The sequence below is a fragment of the Aotus nancymaae genome, unplaced genomic scaffold (assembly GCF_030222135.1).
Source record: "Aotus nancymaae isolate 86718 unplaced genomic scaffold, 86718_ANA_hifiasm-v0.15.2.pri h1tg000036l, whole genome shotgun sequence".
Lineage (NCBI taxonomy): Eukaryota > Metazoa > Chordata > Mammalia > Primates > Aotidae > Aotus > Aotus nancymaae.
In genome coordinates this window covers 45152970-45175183 of record NW_026988450.1, presented here as the reverse complement: position 1 = coordinate 45175183, position 22214 = coordinate 45152970, and the positions used below count along the sequence as shown (strand labels likewise).

General features: G+C 41.6%; 1 long non-coding RNA gene across 2 annotated transcripts; it reads left to right on the top strand.

Annotated features, from left to right (window-relative positions):
* The first annotated feature begins 5596 nt into the window (after positions 1 to 5596).
* On the top strand, positions 5597 to 21572 carry LOC105727820 (uncharacterized). Of its 2 annotated transcripts, none has more exons than XR_001109864.3 (3): positions 5597 to 5929; positions 6976 to 7053; positions 21268 to 21572. It is a non-coding gene; the product is annotated as an uncharacterized LOC105727820 (long non-coding RNA). The 2 variants fall into 2 exon arrangements; XR_001109863.3 differs by lacking the exon at positions 5597 to 5929 and adding an exon at positions 6373 to 6639.
* Positions 21573 to 22214: the final 642 nt, after the last annotated feature.

Genomic DNA, 22214 nt, shown 5'->3' with positions numbered 1-22214 from the left:
TCAGGTGGGAGCACTGGACCAGGAAGCTGGGAGACAGCTGATTCCAATCTCAGATCCTCACTCACTTCTTTGTCTGAATGACATCTTTTGTCCCTTCCAACACTAAGCCTCTAGGATGATTATGTGACTTTGGAAAAGCCATGGATCTCACAGAATCTTGCTTTCTCACCAGTAAAATAAGGAAATGCCTCTCCACTGAGATGATATGTATGAATATGTTTTACAGACCTTAAAGAGACTTAGGACATCAGCTATTGATTACAAGGATTACCTTCTCATGCACCAGTTCACTCCGTTTGGGGCAATTCTCCGAGTCAGAGAGCGTTTCTTCATCTTGATCTGAGATTGGCTTCGCTTAGTGTTCCTTCCACCCTGATCCAAGCTGCTGTTGGGTGCTAAATGTAAGAACGCTGCCACTTCTCTCCCAGGACAGGGCTCCAGCATCAGAGGCTGCTGTGCTGCCTCCTGTGCTGGCCTCTCTTCACCTTGAACACCAGCAGCACCTGGAGCAAACCTCAGCCGGCATAGATTCCAGCCCTCCCAGCATCTCTCAGTGTTCCCTGGGCTGTCTGTCTGGGTTAAAACGTGGCACTCAGAGCCAAACACACAAGACTCCCGATGCTGTCTGACAAATCTATCTCCTCTCTCATCTGAATTCTTCACTGCTGTTCTTCAAGTTTGCAAAAGTTCCATTTACAGGCCTGGATAGAATGGCAGTGAGCTTCAGCTGTGGATTTGAGGAACTAAATTCATTCTTACACAACCTCCTCCTGCCTTCCCAAAAGGTCCTTGTGTGCCATTCATTCTTATAGGATTTATTTAAAAATTAACACATATAAATACAGGATTTTATAGGTGATCCAAATAAATCCTAAGAAAAATATCCACATGAATCTGGTCCTCTCCCTCATTGCCAGAGTTAATGGGCTTAATTTAATTAGTCGAAGTTTCTCATATTCTGTGAAGGAGGATTTTACTGGAAATTTGACAGATTTGAACAGAAAGGGTAAAATTGGAGCAAGGCGTAGGAGAGAAGAATGATGGGAAACGTTTCAGCTGACTTTTATTAATAGTGAAAAAACTTCACTAAAAAGATGTGATGCAAGAACAGAAACCAAACACCGCATGTTTTCACTCACAGGCAGGTGATGGACAATGAGAACACATGTGGGCACAGGGAAGGGAACAACACTCACTGGGTTAGGTTGGGGAGTGGAGGGGAAGAGAGGAGAGGGACAGCGCCAGAATGGGAGGATAGGGAGGGATAACACTGGGAGAAGCGCCTGATGTAGGCAATGGGGTGGTGGGGGGAGGTGGGGGGAGGTGATGGAGACAGCAAACCACCATGGCATGCGTGTACCTATGCAACAATTTTGCAAGATGCAGGATGTGCACATGTACCCCAGAGCCCAAAGTACGATTAGAAAATATATAAATATATGATGCTTTTTTTTCCCAATATCACCTCAAAAATGAGTTCCAAAGCTTTGAAATTTCAAATTCAATGCCAGGAGTCCTCAATAAAATGAATGCGTTGTCTAAGTAAGTTGAAAAAATAAAAAGTGAGAGAACTCATTCCCTTGCCGCCATCACAGAATTTCTTCTTTTTCAACCTGAAATTGAGAAGGGAACGTTTATTAAGTCTAAGGTGGGAATACTTCAGGTATTTTTTTTTTAAATCACTGATGCTTGCCACAAATCTACTAACTAGAAACCAAGATATTTGATTACATTTTAGCCCAATGGAGTGCTTAGGTAGTTACAGATGAGGTCTGCATAAAACCAACTGTAGTAGCCAGATAGCTTTCACTATAACATAAAACCAGATACAAGTAATGAAGAAATTCCCTTTTGCTTCATTTCCCAACATGCTGTCTTCACATTAGTAGATTTTGTGTGCACTTTCTCCTCTCCACTGGTAGCATTATGACTTTTTCTTTTCCACATGTTCGAGATTTAATAACTTTGAGTACAGTCAACACGCCATTGCTGAGAGCTCAGGCTCCGTTTCATGTGCTTCTAACCAACTAAGTAGACTTCTTGGAGGAGAATGCCAAATGTGTGTGATGCTAACTCACTTGAAATAAACAAGATATTCATAAAAATGACTTGCACATAAACCAGTTCCTCTGGCCTTAGCAATTCCAGTTTTATAGCCACTGTTTTTGGCTTTGGGGGTGGGTAGGCTGCAGACTTTGCCTCTTCAAGGTGGTCTTCCCATTACATTTCCAAAAAAGGAGCTCATCAGGTGGAGAGAAGTAAAGCTGGATTTCACACGACCTCAAAGGCAGGTGACCAACCCCATTTCACACAAGGCCATATCTTTACCAATGAGTTAGATATTGAGGACTCCAGCTGCATTTTAACATAGAAGCATCAAGGCTAAATATGTAGGTCTTTAATTAGTTAATCAATTCACTCAATATTTACTGGGAATATATATTGGTCATCCCTTCAAAGCCTGTGACCCATAGTTCATCTCAAATAGAAGTGGAAGGCTTTTCAGAAGCTGCTGTTAAGTCCACACAGCTAATAGTTGACCAGATCTCCCCAGGATGCAATTTATTTGAAAAAAGTTTCCATGTTTCCCTAAATCTTCTCTTTTTTAAGCTACACACACAAAAGTAGCTAATATGATAGTGGTTTTCAAATCTTCTCTAAGTAGGGAGGTCTGTCCCAAAATGTGGGGCTCAGCATTTATCCTAAAACTTGAAATGCTTTGTACTAGTGCAGAGCCCACGTGGCCATTAGCCCACTTTCTCCTGCAACTCTGCCCTAAGAAGACAGTCTATGTATGTATATACTTTGAGGAGTCATATCAGGTGGTGGGGTCACTTCTAGCTGGGCAATCCACACTTAAAGATTAACACACATTAAAAGGAAGATATCCAAACTGGCCCTCAACACCCCTAATATTTACCAGTAGCAGGGAGAATCCATAATGTGAAGATGGGAAAGGGAGGACGGGAATACACATTTATTGGAAGTCGACTGTGTGTTGGCAATTGTGGTACATACTTCACATAGCTAACCTTCTCTGACTCTCACAAGGACCCTAGGAAGTATCATTTTAGTTCCCATGTGTGTTTGTTCTGAACCAGTTTCACTGCAAATAACAGAGAGACTGACAACAAGACTCGTCTCTAAAAATAAGTCTAGGGGCAGGCTGCCTAGGCCTTCCCTGGAGCTCTGGGAGCCATCAGGGACCAGGCCTTTTCCATCTTTCTGCTCTGCTATCCTTAGTGTGTAGGCCTTCCTCTTCATGTTTGCCACCTCATGATTATGGGATGGCTGCCCCCCGCCAGGCATCATGTCCAGGTTCCAGGGGTGGGGGAAAAAGGAAAAAAGGCAAAGGGAGAAGTTCATGCCAGCGCAGCCTGCTCTTTCTATTTGTTTCTTTGTTTCTTCTTCTTTTTTTTTAGACAGAGTTTCGCTCTTGTTGCCCAGGTTGGAGTGCAATGATGCGATCTCAGGTCACCAGAACCTTCGCCTCCCAGGTTCAAGCGATTCTCCTGCCTCAGCCTCCCGAGTAGCTGGGATTACAGGCATGCACCATCACACCCAGATAATTTCTGTATTTTTAGTAGGGACGGGGTTTCTCCACGTTGGTCGGGCTGGTCTCGAACTCCTGACTTCAGGTGATCTGCCTGCTGCGGCCTCCCAAAGTGTTGAGATTACAGGCGTGAGCCACTGTGCCTGGCCCCAGCCTGCTCTTTCAAGAAACAACCTTCTCATCCACTGTACCCAGTGATTTCTACTTATGTGTTATTGGCCAGAACTATATCAAAGGGCAACTGGGAAGATGAATATTTTTTATCTGGGCATAGTTAAGCTCCAAACAAAATCAGAGTATTGTTGGTAAAGAAAAGTGAGGAACAAATACGGCATAAGCAACATTGGGGTCTGCCACTCTGTTACAAATGAGAAAATAGGCCAAGAGACATAAAGTCCATGGCCATGCCTGGAAAAAAGGATGAGCTGAGATTTGAAGCCAGGCCCCTGCCCAGTCCAAAGCTCTTGTTTTCCTGATTGCGCCACACTGCCTTTGGGCATAGCATAAACAGACATCCCTTCCTAATGCTATCAGGAAGCAGGTATTTTGTTACTCAGAGTCATTTTACAGATGGGAAAATTGAGGCACAGAAAGGCTAAGTACTTAAGTAACAGGATTTGAACTCAATCGGTGTATTAGTCTGTTCTCACACTGCTAATAAAGATATACCTGAGACTGGGTATTATTTAAAAAAGAGGTTTAATGGAACTCACAGTTCCATGTGGCTGGGGAGGCCTCATTATCATGGTGGAAGGCAACAGAGAAGCAAAGGCACATTTTACATGGCAGCAGGCAAGAGGGCTTGTTCAGGGGAACTCCCATTTATGAAGCCATCAGATCCTGTGAGACTTATTCACTACCATGAGAACAGTATGAGGGAAACCACCCCATGATTCAATTATCTCCACCTGGCCCCATCCTTGACATGTGGGGATTATTACAATTTAAGCTGAGATTTGAATGGGGACACAGCCAAACCATAGCATTCAATCACTATAAAAAAGAAGTGCCATAGGAGCAGCAGCATAAGTCTGAAAACTTCATGTCTCTAGTATCTCTTTCTCTCTCTCTCTCTCTCTCTCACACACACACACATACACACACACACATACACACAGCCATGAACTGCTTCCAGGGACATCCTACCCTGGGGGAGATTCTGACACTCAACCTAGAACTTGTCAAGGAGGACTGATGCAGGCTATCAACTGATATATTAAAAATAATATGGAACCAATTACTGAGACTCTGTGGGTGATTTCAAAGTTCTTCAGGATGTACATATTAAGGTATTCAAAAGAAATCTATTGTGGCTTTAACATTTTCAATGTAATGACCCTTACAGGATTGGTTTGTATCAGGAATACCAAAAACTCAGTGCTGCCCACTGATCAATTTGTTTTCTAAAGCAGTGCTCAAGCAGAGGCGGATGAAGCTAATAACAACAGGCTTTTATTTCGTGAGAGCTTAAGAAGTGCCAGATATGGTGATAAATGTTTACACCTATTATCTTATTTCATCTTGACGCATCTTTTGGAGAGCCTTCTGGTTATCCTTACCTTTCAGGTAAGGACCTGAGGCTCAGCGAAGCCAAGTGACTTGCTGTAAAACACACATCTATGTAAAGGCAGGACTGTCCTGTCATCTAGGTGGCCCACCTGACCTCACCACATCAATGTCCCTGACTGTGTGTAGGGTCTGAAGATGGCAGAAAGGAACTTGGGGTGAGGACTGGTAGACTTGCAAGTAGGTAACACCCCAAATGTGTTTGTGCCACTCAATTTCTAAGCTAACCAATGACTATTAACCTTCAGCTCTTCTAATTTATATTATGTTTATACAGACCAGCATTTTAGCCTGGCGAGATATTTTTAGACTAGAAAACCTGTGCAATGCTGAGGATTAAACAACTTTAATTCTATTGCACTTACCCACATCTGGCAGGCAGGGCGTATCTTTATGTAAAATTAAAAGCCAATGAAACTTACCATTTTTTTCTTTTTTAGTTTGGCAGTAAAGTTGCTTTCTTCTAGTTGTTCACAAATGAAACATGCTGTGCTGGTTTCTGAAAACCAAGAAGCCTGGAGAGAAATGTATGACTTTGAAACGAAATTTAGAGGTTGAAGGATTTAGCAATTTGCAAAGAACATAGAGCTAAGCCCATGAAAAAGGCTGTTCAAAACGTCCTGGCATAAAGTGCTAAGGTCTTTTTCAAGAGTCCCCGCAGAAGCTCTTGGGAATCTGAAAGCATAAAAATGGGGAGGGAGCATTTTAAAGACATCTTTCCCCTGAAAGCCAGTGCTTGCGAACCTGTGGGTTTTCCCATACAAATATGCTCGGCCGTTATGTTAGCCAGGCATTTCCTGTGTGCGGCAGGTTTGTTATCCTTTTTTTTCCTTTTCCTTCTCAGGGAATTATCCAAGATTTGTAGCCAGCAGTCTCTGCCATATTTTCTCTCAGCCCTTAGTCACATGCCCATATATGGAAATCTTTATCACATAGTCCCTGGCTAGGACATTTTACAGGAAGTGTTTAGTGTATTGTGGTCTTTATAACTAAGTCATTCTAAGTCTAAGGACAAAGTGGCAGCAATAGGCATGACTATGTGTGTGTGTGTCTGTGTGTGGTTAGCCTTTGGAGCTGCGAAACATATTTGACAAGTTTAAAGTCAAGGTTTTGTCCCCCTCAGTAGTTCTTGTTTAGCAAAGTGAATTTTTGCTATTTAGAAAGGAATCTTCTTCACTTTTGCCTAGAAGTAAAGTTGAAAGGCATGCTGGGATATTTTCCCCATAATAAGGGATTTCAACCCGTCCACATTCGGACATTTTTCCCTGCTCAGGCAGCCACAGCACAGAGATAGAATTCGTCACAAGGTTAGTCCAGCTTAAATAAACAGAAGTCAAGTTAGTGCTTCACAGACTGATCTTTTAGCAGATGCTCTGCCCTTTCGAGGAGTGCAAGGGGCAAATGTGAGATCTTAAGGCTATTTTACATTTATGCAATGAGTTACGCTGTTCAAAAAACTTTCACGTCTTTCTGTCCATGTGCAACCTAATTTCTTTTACCAGAAAACTGAGGTTCCAAAGGTAAGTCATTTGCTTAAGAAAACACAGCTAATACCCCTTTGCATTCAGAAACTCCCAGCAGCTCCCAGTGCATGAGTGATCAAGTCCAAACTCTAAGGACAAAAGCGAAGGTTTGAGAAACATTGAACAACCATTTATACACATAAGTACCTGTGGTTAGGCACCATGAGGGGTGAAACCGAATCAGATGAACTCTTAGAGAGCTGTAATAGCAATTAGGGAATCTGTCATCATACAAATAATTAATTGCAATAATATAAGTGCCTTAGTCGGCTCAGGCTACTGTAACAAAATACCACAGACTGGGTGACTTAAATAACAATTTATTTCTCACAGTTCCAGAGGCCGGAAGTCCAAGGTCAAGGTGCCAGTGGATTAATTTCCTGGTGAGGACCCTCTTCCTGGCTTGTACCTGTAAATGGCCACTGTCTTTCTCTGTCGCTCTTTCCTCATGTGGCTTTTCCTAGGTGAGTGCACTGACGAGAGAGAGAAAGAAAGAGACAGAATCTATTTTCCTCTTTTTATTTTTCTTTTCATTTTTTTTTTTTTGAGGCAGAGTCTTGCTTTGTAGCCCAGAGTGGAGTGCAGTGGCGCGATCTTGGCTCACGACAACCTCTGCCTCCTGGTTCAAGCGATTCTTCTGCCTCAGTCCCCTTAGTAGCTAGGATTACAGGCACCCGCTATGAAAATAATTTTTGTATTTTTAGTAGAGATGGGGTTTCACCATGTTGGCCAGGCTGGTCTCAAACTCCTGACCTCAGGTGATCCCACCTTGGCCTCCCAAAGTGCTAGGATTACAGGCTTGAGCCACCACGCCCAGCCAGTTTTCCTCTTCTTATAAGGGCACTAATTCTCTCATGAGAGCTCCACTCTCATGACGTCATCTAAACCTAATACTCCCAAAGCCTTTACCTCTAGATACTATTACACTGGGAGTTAGGGCCTCAACATACGAATTTTCGGAGGACATAAACATTCAGCCCATAGCAATAAGCAAGTCACTGTGGGGGAGTGGGCTGGGGTGAGCACGGTTGAGGTAAAACTAGTTTTAAAAATCATATTGTTCCCAGTGGTCTCTCCCCATGGACTTGATCCAGGGTCTGTGAATAGCTTCGTCCTGCAACTAATGATGCATCAGAGTGAAAAAGCGTCAGGACATAATGCAGCACTTAGGAAGGAGGACGTGTGCAATCATCATCAGACTTTCACTTCAAGGTTAAGAGAAGTGAGAGTTGTAGTTGTGGGTGAGACCAGGGGAGGGGAAGGAGGAAGTTGGAGAGGGACTGGCTGGGAAAACCAACACTGTGTTAAGGACAACAGCCCTCAGAGTAGTTCTCAAATTTTCTTCCAAGAAGATGTCAGTTTGAACATTTTTACTGACATTTTAGACCCAGATTATGTGTTTTTTTCAGAGATATTTGACCACGTGAGTCCTTCTCCATAGCCAGATCACCTCCAGGGTCAGTGGGATAGTTAACATGTTATAAGTGATATTGATCTCTCACCAGATGTGATAAGAGGTCTCCTTTTGTATAGGCAGTACAGGTTCTGTGAGTTCATCCTGTCTGCAGTTACAGTCTAGTACAGGCCTGGGGATGAGTGTTTTGGTTTGCTAAGTAATTGACTCCAGGCACATTTTGCCTGTACAGAGAACTGAAGTGGGTGTATGACTGTGTTCGAGATAAAATAAACAAAGAGAACAGCCATGGGTGACCAGTAGCATGAAGCCCAGCCAGATAAACACCCTCCAGGTAGACCCAATGCCAGTTACGGTGTGGGGACCCTTTTGCCCATTGTCCTCCATGGGCTTCAGGTGTCCCAGCAACTATTGGGAAATAATTAAATCACCTTATATGATTGTTCTTGGAAGTAAAATGCTAAGAAGTGTTTGTACAGGTCAATCAAGTCAACACAGCATGAAGGAGAGTTAGCTGTTTTCTTTTAAAGGGGCCTTACCCTGTGTTCTGCCTTCTTCTCTTTCCTCCTTCCATGACTTTCTTCCACTTCAGTTGAACACCTACTACGTACTGGGACTGCCCTAAGCACAGGGAGTACACAAATGATGAAAGCATGGCCTGGCATTCGTCCTCTTTTGTTCTGTGAATATTTATTTTATGTGCCAGCCACTATGCCATGTACTAGGCATGCTGCGTGGAACAGGAAATGCAGATTCTGCATTGTCAGCATACAGGATAGTGGTAATAATGTTGAATGAGTAATTAGGAGTGTCTCAAAAGTCATGAGTGAAAAGAACAGAGTTCCATGAGGATGTATAACAGAAGGGCCTAATTGAGTTTATGGAATAAACAGCTCCCCCTCTGAGAAGGAACATGCAGAAAGTGCTTAAAACACGCTTTTACCTAAGTAAGCTCTATTTTAAATTCATATTCTATCTTCCCAAAGTTACAACAATCATATGATTTTAAAAAATGTATTCAATCAAATTATGTTGATTATATGAGTCAAGCAACCAGCTTGATAAATGAATTAGTTGCCCAAGATTTAGGTAGATTTAGTCTTTGGATGATTGATCTTTTGAGATATGTCTCAAAAGATCAAACACAGATTCAAACTTCCTAAGCTCATATAGCAAGGTAGGCAGAATTCTAAGACGATCTCCAATATTTCTGCTCTCCTCTTCCCTCACATTCTCCCAGTTAATCAAACTCTAAGCTAGGTACCATGAAGAGATTTCACAGATGTAGTGAAGGTGCCAAATCAACTCACCTTAAGGTGGGAAGATTATCTGGGGAGCAGCAGGTGCTGATCTAATCAGCCAAACCCTTAAAAAGGACTGTGCTTTTGCTAGTGAAAGAGATTCAAAGTGTGAGATAAATTTGACACTGGGGGAGGGGGGTTCTCCATAGCCGGATGTGAAGAGGAATATGAGGGGCCTTTGGGAGCTGAGAGCAGCCCCTAGCTGATAGTCAACAAAGAAATGAGGGCCTTAGTCCTACCACCTCAAGGAACTGAATGCTGCCATGACCGTATGAGCTTGGAAGATGACCCTGAGCTCTCAATGAGAAAAAAAAACCCTGCCAACACTTTTTAGCCTGATGAGATCCTGAGTAGAGAACACAGCCACTCTGTGCACAGCCTTCTGACCTATGGCACTGTGAACTAACAGATAAGGTGAGTTGATTTTGGCCTCTAAGTTTGTGGCAATTTGAGACACAGCAATAGAAAACAAATACAGCTGCTATTCTGTTTTCCTCTCAGTATGGACATCTCTATTGCTTTCAATAAGACCCAAATCCTCTTGACAAAAAAGACTGGACATGTGACCAAGCTGGCAAATCATCATATCTCTCACCTCTCAGCATGATGACTGGCTCAGGTGTTGGGAGTGTGACCTAAGCTGTGCCACCAGTGTCCTTACCTGTGAATTATCAAATGTAAACTTAAGGAAGAATGCTAACTTCCCCAGGAATGAGAGCCTAGAGCTGCCCATAGCCATGAGCCCACTAACATAATGAAACTGGTTTGAACCCTGAAACTCAAAGAGCATGGAGAGTCTTGACAGTGTTTGAGACCCTGCATCCATTGTCTTTTGGCCACCTGAACCTATGCCCTTCCAGTGATTTGGTTATATGAACCAAGGCTTCTCCTTTTGATTTAAGCCAAGTCATGCTGAGCTTCTGTTGCAGGCAGCCAGGAAGGTCTGAACAATAAAACTGGACAGAAGTAAAGAACTGTGAGCTGGAAGACACCAGTTCTGCTTCTCAGACGTTAAGACGTGGAAGTGTCTCCTTGCACATAACCTGAGGTTTGTATTTTGTTCTTATAAATCAGTGCTGAAGGACATCAAATGATAGTAAAAATAAACACTAGTCAATCATATTTTATTAGAGTTTCCAGGGATTTTAGATGCTATCTGGTCAAGGGCTCTAATTTTCTATGTGTAGAAGCTCTGGCCCAGATAGGAGGAGCAGCTAGTGAGGAAACAAGGTGGTCATTCCAGAATTATTGGGTAAAACTGACCCAGGTTGAATGAAAAATAATGCTGTCTGGATCTAATCAGTTCTCTTCTGCTTTCCACGATTACTTGGGTCTTTCATCATTCCAGTGTCTTTTTCTCAAGTTTTCTAAAATTGTGTCTACTGAGCACTGTGACTCTCATTATCCCTATGATATATTTTCAAGCTAGACTCTCCAATTTCTGAAACTCTGGTGGTATCTCAGTTTGTCAGAGTGATTTCTACTTGATTCTACTAAAAATGGTGTAAAACTGTGTCCTGTTATACGTACTCCAAGAAGCTATCCTGGGCACAATTTACCTTTGTAATGATTGTGTAAGGATAAATTCATAAATGATTATCTCCCTTGAATACAAATGTAAGTTGTTTCCTTAGATACCTATTCACAAAGATTAAGGAGATAAATGTTTTCCAATGCCTGGTTGAATGACACTTCTGACATACCAAATTGTGAACATCTTACTCTATTTGAACATGGAATTACAGAGTAGATAATCTGGAAGAGGGCCTTAGGGATCACCAGACTCAATTTCTCATGGATCAGAGAAGGACAATGGGCTCCAAAGAGTGGGAAGGCCTTGGTCAAGGTCAGAGCCTCTCTATCTTAAACATCAATAGGTCACCTATTGTGCTTTTAAATGAGATGAACTCATAGACATCTTTTCTTAAAATTTGCCTTTTCTGCATGCATATAAACAAAAGTAGCAAAAAATATAAAGTGCAAAGATTGTCCACCACCTGGATTTCAGAGCAACTAGGGAAAGATATGTTTCCAGGATGAAGAAAAATCTTACCAGTGAGATAAGAAGAAGACCTATTTGTTATTAATTTTAAAACTTGAGTAATTGAAAGGGAAGCATTGTTTCTCTGTAAAAATTGGTATAAATTTATTTTTAAATATTTGGAAAACTGTAAGCTGTAGAAAGAAGGAGAAGAAATTGCTTATATTTGCAGTATCCAACAAAACCAATGTTCAACACTTTTGGTGATTTTCCTTCAATCTTATTCTATATGAATAGAAAGTCTATGGGATGGCAGCCATAAACATTTTCCCATGTTATTACAGCTTCTTTTTAAATATCTACTAAGCACATGTGGTATGTTTTTCTTTAGCAGCTAACTATTCTGTTATGGGAACGCTGGTTTTAAAATAACCTTACAAGGAGCATCTTCATGTGTAAATATATTTTTCTATATTTAGGAGTATTTTCTTATACCTCATAAATGGAATTTCTGGATCTGTTTTATAATAGGTGCATAGCGCAATTGACATTAAAAGAATTAAATAAGTATGTTGATCAGAATGAGCCAGATGTGCTGTGGTAACAAGGAGCTCTATTATCTCAATGACCTAATAAAATAAAAATTTACTTCTTAGTCAGGGGAATTCATTTTGGGTACTCTCTGAAGCTGCTGCCCTCATATGGGGACTCAGCAGTCCAGACTTCTCAGTGCTTTGGTTCCACCATCTCAACCAAGCCTCCTCTGTGATGACATCTTTACGGAAGGTTCCTAAACACTCACTTGTACCCTATAGGCAGAGCTTGTTACACAGCCCTGTCTGCCTTTAAGGTGGTGGGATTGGGTGGGAAAGCATGGTCTACCCATGCACCGGCAGGAGGTGAACGCTTACAGTTTCTACCACATCACAGTTCGTGTCATTGACCGATTGCTTTTCACAACAATTCACATGCCCATCAATTTGCATGAGAAAGTCCTTTTCACTACATGCATTTACTATACTCTTTGCGTATTATTCCTTTTTTAAAAAAACCTTTGCTACAGTGATGGGGAAAAATATTAATTTTTTATTCCTTTGATTACCTCAAGGTCGACCTTTTTATTAATTAGTTAAATCATTTAATCAGTCATTCAACAAATGCAGTCATGCGGCAATGATGAATTGCATGTATGGTGGTGGTCTGGTATGATTATAAGGGCGCAAACAACTTCAGCCTACGTGTGGATGAGGATGACATTGAGGAGCTTCTAGAAGTGAGTCCTGAGGAATTGACAGAGTTGTGGGAGCTGGAAGAGGAACTCAGAGCTTAAAGAAGAGTCAAGAGAAAAGGAAACCGTAGGAGAAGAAAAAGAAAAAACCCCAAGAACATTCCCGTCAAGGGTTTAGCAGAAGTTTTTGCAGACCTCAACAACTCAGAAAGTTTGAAACCATGGACCCTAACACTGAAAGGTTTTTATTAGTAGAGAAGAGTGTTCATGATGCATCATCTACTTACAAGCAAATCTATGATGAAACAGAGAAATAAACTCAACACTCTTTTCTGAAAAGAGTGACACCTTCTCAAGCAGAGCCCCAGGCAAGTCCTTCAGGAGGTGCTCCAGAAGGAGGCACTGTTTTCATAGGAGATGACAGCTCCATGCATGTTATTACCCTGCAGACCTTCCAGTGGGGCAAACTGGAGAGGTAGAAGACAGTGATATTGATGATCCTGACATTGTGTAGGCCTAGGCTAATACATGTGTTTGTGTCTTAGTTTTTAACAAAAATATTTAAAAAGTAAAAAATAGGCCAGGCACGGTGGCTCATGCCTGTAATCCTAGCATTTTGGGAGGCCTAGGTGGGTGGATCACTAGAGGTCAGGAGTTCGAGAACAGCCCGGCCAACCTGGGGAAACTTTGTCTGTACTAAAAATATAAAAATTATCTGGGAGTGGTGGCGGGTGCTTATAATCCCATGTATTCTGGAGATTGAGGCAGGAGAATCACTTGAACCCAGGAGGCAGAAGTCACAGTGAGCCAAGATCACACCATTGCACTCCAGCCTGGGCAACAAAAGCAAAACTGTGTCTCAAAAAAAAAAAATAAAATAAAAAATAAAACCTATGAAAGTAGAAAAAGCTTATAGAATAAGAATATAAAAAAGAAATATTTTCAAACAACTGTACAGTGTGTTTGTGTTTTAAGCTAAGTATCTACAAAATAATCAAAACATTAAAAAAATAAGAAGTTTATAAAGTAAAAATGTTACAGTAAGCTAAGGTTAATTTAGTATTGAAGAAAGACAAATATTTTTTATAAATTTAGTTTTTCAGTCTTAAGTGTACAGTGTTTACAAGGTGTACAGTTGTGTCCTAAGCGTTCACATTCACTCACTGACTCACCCAGAGTAACTTCCAGTCCTGCAAGCTCCATATATGGTAAGTGACCTAAACAGAACAGGGTGTGCCATTTTCAACATTTTGTATTGTATTTTTACTGTTTTCCATCTGAATAAGTTCGGATACACAAATACTTACCATTGTGTCATAATTGCCTGCAGTATTCAGTAGAGTAACATGCTGTACAGATGTGTGGCCTAAGAGTGATAAAACCATACCATATAGTCGAGGCGTGGAGTAGGCGATACCATCTAGGTTTGTATGTGCACACCCTGTGATGTTCACATAACGACGAAATTGCCCAAGGAAAACATTTCTATTGTTAGATGACACATGACTGTATTTACTTAACAGATGAACCAGGCACTGAGCCAGGTATTAGGTCTCTAATGGTGGACACACAGACATGACACCTTTCCCCATGGGCTTTATGATCATTGACTAGTTATGGTGGCTCTTTTGTGAATTGTCTGTAAATATCCTTGCAATATTTACTTTTAGGGTTCTTTGTATTTTTCTTATTGAGTTACTTCAGCTCTTTATAAAGACAAGATAGCAGCTCTTTTTTGCATTTGCTGCAAATTTTTTTTTAGTTTGCCTTTTAATCTTCATTTTGATGACACTTTCCCTTTTTTACAGATTTTGAAAATTGTCTATTCAAATCTCTTGGTCTTTTGCCCTTAGATTTCTTTTCTTACTTTTTATCTTAGAAAATACTAAAAATGCTATTTCTGAGTTGTTTTACAATTTTCCTCTAGCTAAAAATCACCTTATGAGAAAATACACACCTACACTCACATATGTGTACATATATAGATATTTTTAGAGAGAGAGAAAGAGAGAAGGAGAGAGGGAGAAAGAGAGAGGAGGGAGACAATTCAGAGAATAATTCAATTCAAGACTCTTTATGTAGGTTATGAACCTAAAAGCCATTTCAGCAATTCCAGTGCCTGCCTGTTTGCCCAGTATTTTCTTCTCTTGAGGTTCCCAGATGGAAAGTTCTATGGAAGATGCTCATAGTGCCTACAGCACTACGGAAGGTGCTGTAAGGACTAGACAGAAGAATAATGCATGGTCTGTCTTTCTAGTTTATAATATCACATGCACAACTACACAGGCACACACATGCAGAGTTCATTAATTCAAGGCTGTGTATAGTAAGAAACAAGTGAGTTGTGTAGACTGGATGGAATCCAAACTGTTCATTTTGCAAGCCCATTAGTTGAAAACATGTTGTGCAAGCACTGTCAATAAATATTTCATAGAATTCAAGACACAATTGGGGTTTTCAGTCCTTTAACTGAAAGGGATTAATCTTCAAAGGAGAAATTATGACAGTCAGTAAGGGAGCTATCTTGAGCCAGGTTCTCGTGACTTCTGTTAGAGCCACCGCACATCTGACTTGTAAGATCAGCCTTAAGTGGCACCTACCCAAATCTTGTGTTGCTCTTTGTCTACACTGACATTAAATACAGAGCCCAGCTGTCATCTGCTTACCCTGTTCAAGTTAGCTCCACTTTCATGCCGCTATTTCCTTAAGTTGTTTATCTTCTCCCAGAGAGTAGCTTCCTCACCTGGCTACCCTACTTCTGTCATTCACCCTAATGCTGAGGCTGAGAACCACAGTCAATGCCGGCCCCTTGGCTTCACTGTCCCTGACATCACTCAGATGCCTTCCCTGTTTCTGTGTTTGGACACTTCTTTCTTCTGGAATGCTCCTCCACTTTTCCAGAGCCACACAGACTCAACTAAGAGCCCCTCATTCTTCTGAGCCCACACAGGACCTCTGTCTATGCCCATGGCCTCCAGGGTGGGGTGTCTATAGTGATCCTTTGGGGTGCAACAGGAAGGTATTGAACTTTTGCTTATAAAATTTCAACTTTTTAAAACTCCCATTTTGTATGCTTTTAAGAGGACTTATTATATTTGTTTAGAAGTATATGATCATTTTTTATCAGTTCTGAGACACACATTGTTTCACATTTTAACACCTCTCATATTGGGATGCATTTTACAATCAATACCTACAGAAAGCCTATGTCACAATTTGATTGGCAGGAATATTCTTTTTTCTTCACGTTATATAACGTGATGATGTAATGCACAATTGATAGTGTCTTGGATTCTATGAAATATTTATTGAAAGTGCTTGCACAACATGTTTTTAACTAATGGGGTTGCAAAATGAACAGTTTGGAGTCCATCCAGTCTACACAACTCACTTGTTTCTTATCACACACAGCCTTGAATTAATGAACTCTGCATGTGTGTGCCTGTGTAGTTGTGCATGTGATATTATAAACTAGAAAGACAGACCATGCATTATTCTTCTGTCTAGTCCTTACAGCACCTTCCATAGTCTAGGCCAGCAGTTCTCGACACTATCAGAGCTAACACCCTTTTTATAAATAATATTTTATAATGTCCTTTTTACTATCTTAAAATGAAATTCACATGTAAGTTTTTTTCTCCTCTCTTTTTCTTCTTTCTCTCTTTTCTTTTTCTTTTCTCTTTCTTTTCCTTTTTTTCTGATTTTCTTTTTTTTTTATTTATTGCATTTTAGGTTTTGGGGTACATGTGAAAAACATGCAAGAGTGTTGCATAGGTGCATACGTGGCAGTGTGATTTGCTGCCTTCCTCCCCTTCACCTATATGTGGCATTTCTCCCCATGCTATCTCTCCCCAAATCCCCACCCCCGCTGTCCCCCCCACTCCCCCCGAAAGACCCCAGTGTATAGTGCTCCCCTCCCTGTGTCCATGTATTCTCGTTGTTCAACACCCGTCTATGAGTGAGAACATGCGATGTTTGATTTTGTGTTCTTGTGTCAGTTTGCTGAGAATGATGGTTTCCAGGTTCATCCATGTCCCTACAAAGGACGCAAACTCATCGTTTTTGATGGCTGCATAATATTCCATGGTGTATATGTGCCACATTTTCCCTGTCCAGTCTATCATCGATGGGCATTTGGGTTGGTTCCAGGTCTTTGCTATTGTAAACTGTGCTGCAATGAACATTCGTGTGCATGTATCCTTATAGTAGAACGATTTATAATCCTTTGGATATATACCCAGTAATGGGATTGCTGGGTCAAATGGAATTTCTATTTCTAGGTCCTTGAGGAATCGCCACACTGTCTTCCACATGTAAGTTTTTTTTAAAAGCCCATATTGTATTAGCTGGGTTCTCCTTGTTGCTAAAACAAATGGACTCTAATATATTTAATAGCTTAAATGCAATAAAAGTTTATTTCTAGCTCCCATGATAGGACTGGGCAGATAATGGGCAGGGAGTTGAAACAGATGTGGAGGCATGCACCTGGGAGGTTTCTGTGGGCCAGGCCTGGAAGTGGCATATGCCCCACTTCTGCTCAGAAGCCACTGGCTAGGACTCAAGCACATGGCCATACATGCCTGCAAGGGTAGATGGGAAATAGAGTCTAGTTGGGGAACCAGGAGAGAGAGTGGAACATGGATTTTGGTGAGCATCTAGCAGTTTCTGCTACAAATATAATGCCTTGTTATAAAAAAGAAATTTAAAAGATATATGATAAAATAATATGATTTTCATTGTGTAAATCCTTAGGATCGCCACACTAGAAGACATGAGTCAAATGCTTTCACTTATAAGGAGAATGATGTGAATGTGAAGGCGTTAAATGCAGTTGAAGAGTGGTGTGTTATATTAATGACTAACATATCTTTCCCTATTTTGCCATTACTATCCAACAGTGGTATTTTTTTTTTTTTTTTACCAGTAATGGGAGTTCCTGAAATAATGAACAACCCTTAGTAAAATTCTGAACAGAGTGCAATCTTCCTTTAATTTATACAGCTGACACATTATGGGAAAATCCAGTGCATATTAGAACTCTGCAACAAATGCTTTGTGTTTATATGTAAAATAAAATTGGGCTCTAGGCTCAGATAATTTATAAAGATTTTTTTTTTTTTTTTTTTTTTTGCCTCCAGGAATATCAAATGGGGCACTAGTAGGCCCTGAGGGATGGGGGACAATCCTTCGTTGTGCAAAACTTTTCTGGATATTGCGGGATGTCTAGCGACCCTGGCACCCTCTTGCTAAATGCCAGTAGTACCCTCCCCACTACACAAATCACTGTGACAACTACATAAACCTCCACAGTTTTCCAAAGCATCCCCGTGGAGTCATACTGCTTCCACTGAGAACCACTGGTCTTACTCAATAAATACTTGTCCAATTCACTCTTGGGTACTTGAAGAAATGGATAAACAAACTGATTCACTAATCCTGGCATATTGCTATAAAGCCAAGAATATGACTATATTGACTATATTTGGAATGCCAGCCTTATGCTATGTTAGGTGATGTTACATAACTATCTCATTTAATCCTCATAATGATCTTGCCAGATAGGTATTAATATTTTTCATCTTTATCATGAACAAAGTGGGGATCTTGGAGATAAAGTAGCATGTCTGTAATTACAAGTATGTGGGAAGCTGGAATTGAAATCTGGGCCTGACTCCAGAATCCATGATAAATTTCCACTATTATTAGGATGACCATATGTCTCCATTTAAGTCGACTGTACTGGTGTAATGATTAGTACTCACTTTCACTCTCCAAAGGATCCCAGTCTGGCCAGTAAATTACATGGCCACCGTAAATATTATATGCTGCTATTGTCATCATTATTTATTGCACAGGAAGATCAAGAGAGAGGGAAAAAAACCCAATATTATTCTGTCTCAGACATCAGTGGATGACTGAGGAGGCAGAATGGGTTTTCTCTTCCCCATTTGTCACCTATGCACTTCTTAAATCATCCATGGAGATTTGTATCTGTTTATCTTCTGCAAAAAACAATTTTTAAACAGTAGGAAATAAACACTTTGTAGATACTCAATCTTTTACTACCAAATGGGGTGTTGTCCTTTACCTGCAGATAAGATATGCTGCCCCCTGAGAAAGACTTATTACTCTTAAATCTGAGAAATAGTTGAAGATACCATAGGAGCTGAGCTGGAACATGCTGAGCAAGATGATGCATTGATGCTTGCTTGCTTTTAATGAGCTGGTCACATTCTTGAGTTAGGAAGAAACCCTCCCTTTAGACATTTAAGTTAGAAGCCTATCTCGGCCGGGCGCGGTGGCTCACGCCTGTAATCCCAGCACTTTGGGAGGCCGAGGCAGGTGGATCACGAGGTCAAGAGATCGAGACCGTCCTGGTCAACATGGTGAAACCCCGTCTCTACTAAAAATACAAAAAATTAGCTGGGCACGGTGGCGCGTGCCTGTAATCCCAGCTACTCAGGAGGCTGAGGCAGGAGAATTGCCTGAACCCAGGAGGCGGAGGTTGCGGTGAGCCGAGATCGCGCCATTGCACTCCAGCCTGGGTAACAAGAGCGAAACTCCGTCTCAAAAAAAAAAAAAAAAAAAAAAAAAGATAATTTCAACACCCAAATGCTGTCTCCACCACCTCTCCCATCTCATTCCTGTCAATGATTCTTTCCCTCCACTCTGCCCTGCCATCCCCCCAACCTTTTGTTTCAGCTCCTTGTGGCATTTGGTGTTTCCCTCCCAATCTGCAGCTAGTGTCAGTGCTGGGGAGGAAAAGTGGGTCATATTACCCTCTGTCTCCTGGTGCTGAGCACTCCTATGTGGGTTCAGACACAGAACCAACTGGAACCTAGCAGGCCTTCCCTAGCTGCCACTAGCCACTGCCCTAGTGGGTGGTCTGAGGGATTTCTTGGAAAGGAAGTAGCCTAGTGGTTGGCTGCCCCTTCTTGGTTTCCCACCAAGAGCTCCAATAGAGAGAGTCCTGGTGGAGATGCTGAGCCTGACTCCCTTGGGGGCCTATTGGAAGATGTGTCTTAGACCCAGGTGGGGCAGAGCAAGAGAGGGAACTTTGGGGCTGTTCTCAGTCTATCCATGCACCATTGCCAAGCTTAGGGATGATGCTTAACAAAGAGCAGAAGACTCATAATAAAATTATCACATTTTAAAAATAATAATGGTTGGGCCGGGCATGGTGGCTCACACCTGCAATCCTAGCACTTTGGGAGGCTGAGGCAAGTGGATTGCCTGAGCTCAGGAGTTCAAGACCAGCCTGGGCCACACGGTGAAAACCTGTCTCTACTAAAATATAAAAAATTAGCCAGGCACAGTGGCATGCACCTATAGTCCCAGCTACTCAGGAGGCTGAGGCAGGGAATTGCTAGAACCCAGCATGCGGAGGTTGCAGTAGCAACAGAATGAGACTCAGTCTCTAAAAAAAAAAAAGGTTGAATTGGACTTAAGTAATACCATCCTGTTGTGGTTGTTTCCTTCAGCTTCAGTTGTATTTCAGAAGAAAAGAAATTGCATCAGAAGCTGATACAAATTATTAAAATTTCCCCCTCTTCAAGTCTCTGTAGCAGAGTAGAAGGCATGGAGAGTGTCAAAAGACATCTCAAACCTGAAAGAGTAAGTGCGAAATAATCCCTCTAAGTGTGGGTATTGACTGCTTTTATTGTATAATGACAGATTGTTCTGCTGAGATCATAGGCAATGCACTCCATGAATGCTGTCTTTCTTCCCTCCCACATCCATGGCAGACACTGTTAATTGATCACCTACTCTTTCTGGCTAATTCTCAATAGAGTACTTCAGGGAGAAACTGATTGAAGTTGGCAAAGGAGATGAAAGCTGTTTTCCTTTCTGACCTAGAGTAAGCCCATGATGAGACAGATATTCCGAGAATTTATCACCCAAGGAAGTTATAGTACTTGATACAGGAATTTGGAATCTTAGAGAATGGACCTTAGACCACTATGAGAAGTCTGTCCTAATTCTCTCTCACCCCATCAGTCTGTCTTGAGAAGTCTGGCTATGCTGGAATACTACCAGCTGGGAAGGGACTGACGTGGAGATATACTGAGAGCCAGGCAGGGAGGCTCTGGAGAGGAACACAAGCTCAAGATGAGTACTTTACATTTTAGAAGACAGATTACTTACAAGTAGCTCTTTGGGTCTGCTTTCTCTGCTCCTATCCCAGAGCCTTAAGCAAAGTTGATCTATTCATTAATTCAACAAACAATTATTGTGCATCTATCCTCTGGCAGTCACTGAGCTATAATCTGGAATGACACAGATACAATGTATGAATGACACAGATATGAACTGAGGAGGACAAACCAATAACAGCTATTTTTGATTTTGGTGGTAAGGGCTTTGAGTGGCAAAATGTGGACAGAAATGCTGGGGAGACACAGCAGGGAAGCCCAGTGTTCTAGTTGAGAGGTATCTGTTCTTCAACATGATTTCACTGGGTGGACTGGACACTGAGAGAAGAATTATGGGCAGGGCTTGGGCAGGAAGATTAAAGAGGTAGCTATTCCCCCAAGAGTCAGAGCCATGAGATCCAGGCACCTTATTCACATAGAGGCTCTTTTCTTCCACTGCCAACCTTGGAGCACCAGGGTTTGATTTTTTCATGAGGGTTATGGAAGCTAAAACCTTGGTAAAGAGCAATCTGTGATCTGCCATTGTGGTTTTCTATTCCCTTCCACAGGTGATTCCTATAAGTATCCATTTTGAAGCTCTCTTGTCCTTTGACCAAGCATCCAGCACATCCTCACAACACCCATAGCCACCTTGAAGACTCTCTTCAAAGCAATTCTTACTGTTGATTCCACCACCATTGTTCCTGACACATGAAGCAGGAGGACCCGAGGCCAGAGGTCATGGCGGAGAGGTGAGCAGATAGTCCTCAAAGGCAGATAGGGCTGGGATTGGAGAGGAATTTCCTAGTAGCTGTTATAAAGGGAGATATGACAGGTGTGAACAAACAGCCAAGGACTGGAAGAAAGAGGAGGGAAGAGTCAGGTAGAGATAGTACTGGGAGTGGATGCCTGGGCTGCCTAGTGACATAAAGGGACCTAAAGAGGGCTTAGGGAGCAGATCTGAGAGGGAGAGGATGAAAGATGGTAAGGAATTCAGTGGGGCTGGGGTGGTGATAGACTAGATTCAGCGAATCTGTGGGTTGGGTGTTGGTTTGTGTTCTTGAAATTACTTCCTCAGGATTTCACATCTGACCAAATCTTAACAATCATTTACTAAATAAATATTGTTCTGTCCCAGGATGGGTAGACTGGAGTGTTATGCCTGTTCCTCCACATCCCCCACTAAAGAAATAACAAAGGCAGTTAAATTCCTGACCCCAAGGCTGTCACAATCCAGACTAAGAAGTGCCCTGAGAGCCTGGTGGGATCATCTTGGTGCACAGACTCCGTATCCAAGGGATCTGAGTGACCAAGGAACACCCAGAACTCCTGTCTCCTACAAGTCCAAGGTTGAGCATAGCAAAGGATGGAGAGGGAAGTGTCTTCTAACACTGAAGTAAGTAGGAGCAGACTTTTCAGTAAGAAGAAAAGTTCCAGAAATTCAGATTAGATTACGAACAAGCTATAAAGCAATAAACTGGCTGAAACAATAAGATTCAAATTAGTTCAATTCAGC